We start from the raw sequence: 4762 nt of genomic DNA on the forward strand, positions 1-4762 counted from the left end.
TGGACCACAGCAGGTGTCCATAAAACTTGTTTTCCTGCCAGAATAACTCCTCCTTCACCTTGGCACAAGGCCTGCAGCCATATTAGTGGCGTAGTTTTTATTACTGTCTGCACCCAGCCATGCCAAGGCAGAGGTCTCAGAAATGCAATAGAAATTGTTCACACAATTTCTGTCCTCCGACAGAGGAAGAGGAGGAGTCATGCTCTATGTTAAGGAGAACCTTGAATGTATAGCAGTCAACTACAGTGACTGTGGAAGCCTTATCAAATACCTCTGGATCAAGATCAGAGGAGTTGTTTCCAAGGGGGATCTTACAGTAGGCATCTACTACTGACCTCCAAACCAAGATGTTAAGGCCAACGAAGAGCAATATTTGGGTCACTTAAGCAAGCTTTGGGCCAACAGAACCTGGTTCTTATGGATGACTTCAACTATGCAGATATTTGTTGGAAGAACAATACAGCAGCTCACATGCCATCCATCAAATTCCTGGAATGTGTAGAGAACTGCTTCCTCATACAAATGCTGGATGTGCCAACCACGAATGAGGTGATAGCCTTGGCTGCAGTGATTACAATATTATGGAGTTTGGGATCCAGCTGAGCATGCTGAAGGTTCGTACTAAGACAAAGGTTTTAGATTTTAGAAGAGCAAACTTCAGCTCACTCAGAGCTCAATTGGGAGAGATTCTATGGGAAGCTTCCATGGAGGATAAAGGAGCCAGTGAGTGCTGGGAGTTTTTCAGGAATGCTCTCCTGGAAGCACAAAAACAGTTCATCCCCTTTAAAGGTAATGGAAGTGGGCAGAGCAAGAGACTCCCTTGGCTTAACTGCGAGCTTCTGAGTCTGCTCAAAACCAAAAGTGGAGGGTACCAGAGATGGAAAGAAAAGAAAGAGCATTGCCAGGGTGAGTAGAGATGCAGTTAGAATTGAAATTGGGCAGAGATGTCAAAAAACACAAGAAAGGGTTCTTCAGGTACATAAACAACAAGCAGAATCAGATGGAAAATATTGGTTCACTGTTAAACAGAAGAGGTGATATAGTCACCAACAATGCTGAAAAGGCAGAGGTTCTCAACACTTTCTTCATCTCTGTCTTCACTAGCACTGTTGGACCCCAGGACCTGGGAATAAAAATCCAGGTTGCTGCACAGACCCACCATCAGTGAAGGAAGAGTTGGTGTGTGAACTATTACAGGGGCTTGGCCCCTGCAAATCAATGGGCCCTGACAATATCCACCTGAGGGTATTAAGAAAGATGGCTGATGTCATTATGAGGCCACTCTCCATGAAGTTTGAGAAGTTGTGGAGATATGGGAATGTCCCAGAAGACTGGAAGAAGGCTAATGTCACCCCCATCTACAAGAAGGGCTTAAAGGAAGATCCAGGAAGTTATAGGCTCATCGGTCTTACTTCAGTCCCTGGGGAAGTTATGGAATGAATCCTCCTGGAGGCTATCACAAGTCAGATGAAGTATGTGACTGGGAAAAACCAGCATGGATTCACCAAGGGCAAATCATATTTGACAAACCTGGTTGCCTTTTATGACAAAGCTTCTGCTCAGTTGATATGGGATGAGCGGTGGACGCTGTCTACCTGGATTTCTCCAAGGCTTTTGATACAGTTTCCCACAGACTCTTCTTAGAGAAATTGATGCATTATGGTCTAGGCAAGTGGTCTGTGAGGTTGAGTGGGGAACTGGCTGACAGGCCACACTCAGAAGCTGGTGGTAAATAGTTCCTTTTCAAACTGGCAACCTGTCACAAGTGGGGGCCCTCAGGGATCGATATTGGGCCCAATGCTGTTTAATATCTTCATAAGTTATCTGGATGATGGGGTCAAGTGTTTGCCAATGATACCAAACTGAGTGGGGAAGTGGACACCTCGTAAGGTAGAGCCACCCTGCAGGAAGACCTGTATAGGCTGGAAGAATGGGCTGACCAGAACCTTATGAAGTTCAACAAAGTCAAGTGTAAGGTCTTACACCTGGGAAAATATATTCCAGGAGTGCAGCACAGGCTGAGATCTACCCAGCTGAGAAGCAGCTCTGTGGAAAGCGACCTGGGGATCCTGGTAGACAACAAGCTCAATATGAGTGAACAGTGTACTGCTATGGCAACAGGATGCTGGGTTGCATCAAGCATCAGAAATAAAGAAGTCACCATCACCAGCAGAGATAAAGAGGTCATTATCCCACTCAGTGCCATGCCAGGAATACTGTGTCCAGTTTTGGTTCTTGCTACACAAAAGATGTGGACAGGCTGGATAGGGTCCAGAGAAGGGCCACAAAGATGATCAAAGGAGTGGGAAACCTGCCATGTGAGGAAAGGCTGAGAGAACTGGGTTTGTTCAGCACTGAGAAAAAAAGACTTAGAGGACACCTTATCGCCATGTTCCAATATTTAAAGGGTGGCTACAATGAAGATGGAGACTCTTTTTACAAGGAGTCACATGTAAAAGACAAGGGGTAATGGATACAAGTTACTCCTGGGGAGAATCCAATTGGACACAAGAGGAAAATTTTTCACAGTGAGAACAATCAGCCATTGGAATAATCTACCCAGGGAAGTGGTGGATTCTCCAACACTGGACACTTTTACAATCTGTCTGGACAGGATGTTGGTCCATCTTATCTAGACCGTGTTTTGCTGAGAAAGGTTGGACCAGAAGATCCTTGAGCTACCTAGTATTATATGATTCTATGAAATTTGAAACACATCTGTGTTTCTCATCTGACATATCATGTGACTAAAGTACAAAGTAGATATTGCTTTGCAAGTCAGATTCTGAGGAAGAAAAAAATGCATTCTCTTTTGAGGAAGAAAAAATATGTATTCTCTTCTTCAGTCTTTTAGAGAACGTACCTTTTTCTCTGTTAGACTCAGAAATCTCCTGTACTCTAGACATAATCCCAAAACCATAACTGCACTGTGAACACACTGCTGAGAATAATTAATAGGGCACACAAATTCCTGGGAAGTATCTTCCTGGATTATCTTCCCAGAGCAATGTTGCTCACAATGACTTCCTCCCTCTAAACACTTATCTCTTTTCTTCCCTAGCTCACTGAAAACACATACTACAGGAATTTTATAGGAACATGTCATGAGGCAGGCTCTACACATTTTCTTCTTTTAAAGAGCCCTCCCTCCCCTCATCCTACTCCTCAAACTAAGAACATTATTGAATTGCAGCAAGGCCTCGAAATTTGGTATCCATTATGTTAATTCTTATTTTAAAGTTTTGTGCTGTACATGTGGTATAAATGCAAAGGAGATTCTCTCTTTGTCTTGAATAATGAAAGATCTTCATTTCTCGAGAGACAAACATAATCCTAGTTTGGTACCTCAAGACTGATCCAGAAACTGCTACTTATAATGTGCCTCTGCTAAGTGACACCTTGTGGCTTGGAGAAGTCATTTTACTTTGCTTTCTTTAGTCATATCTGTTGGTCTGAAAGATGCTTGTATACTTCCATAGTAACCTAAATGTTGAGAACAACAGTACTGATCCAGACCAGGGGTCTTCATAACCTGGTACTCTGTCCAACAATGGCCATAAGTTAATGCTCAGAGAAGAGAGCAGAACAAACATGATATTCCTTGATACTCTCACAGCTTTCAGATATTTTCAGATCAGGGAATTTTGTTAGCCTGTTTTCATTTATCTGCTTAAAGCCCACAATGCATCTCTTCCATGTACTTGTTCGGTTTCTTGTTGAACCCATGGAAATGTCCTGCATATACATCATCCTTTGAGAAGGAGTTCCATAGATCTATGACAGATTGTATAAAGATTCACTTACCTTTGTTTTGAATGTTGCTCCCACTAGTTGCCTTTAATGAACTATATTCTTATATTGGAAAAGGCAGTGAAGAGTTGATCTCTATCCATGTTCCCCATGCCACTCAGAATTTTTAGGTCCCTACCATATTCCTCCTCCAAACTGTCTCTTTTTCAGGCTGATGAGTTCTGACCTACTTAAACTTTATTCATATTGAAAAAAAAACACAAAGCGTTTAACAGGTCGGGCTAGCATGAAAAGGTGCATGAGTTTCTGTATAGGTGATAGCACTGAAAGTTAGCATCTACCTAATGCCATATCCTGCCACATTTGACTTTTCTGGCTGCACAGCCACTTACAGCAGAGTCACCTGGAAACATTCTCAATAAAAATATAGAACTCATACGTCTGATTTTGCAGGATGCCTTATCCCACTCCATGCCACAAATCCCTGTAATCTACAATCAGCATTATATAATTGATTATACCATGAAATATTTAAAACCTCCATATGATTTCAACCTTCTTTCCTCTTACCCCTTTCACCAAAACACTCATTTCACTTTAAATATTTTTGTCTGCTGTTTCTTACTCCAGTATTGTACCTTTTTGGTCAGTGGAAAGACATCTCTGTGTAATGCATTTTTGCTATGAAGCAAGCTAAAGCATTCAATTATGGCCTTAAATCATTAAAACAATTAAAATATTCTGGGTGTTTGGTTTAGAATTGTGCACTTAATATAGAATTAAAAATCAATTGATTTCCAAGTCTACCACAGGTACATATATAGAAATATAGTAAAGTCTAACTATTTTTCTTAATGCACTGTTTCAATGCAAAACAATAGTAAAAATTAATTGCTTCTTTTATTGGACTACAGTTAAAAGTGAGGGTTTATTTTTCATTTGCATTGCATGAAGTCTTCTGAGTTGATTTTAGGTTGTCTTCTCTTTTAGAAATTGTATCCTTCCAAGACGA

Source organism: Corapipo altera, unplaced genomic scaffold, assembly GCF_003945725.1.
Source record: "Corapipo altera isolate COAL_440 unplaced genomic scaffold, ASM394572v1 61504, whole genome shotgun sequence".
NCBI lineage: Eukaryota > Metazoa > Chordata > Aves > Passeriformes > Pipridae > Corapipo > Corapipo altera.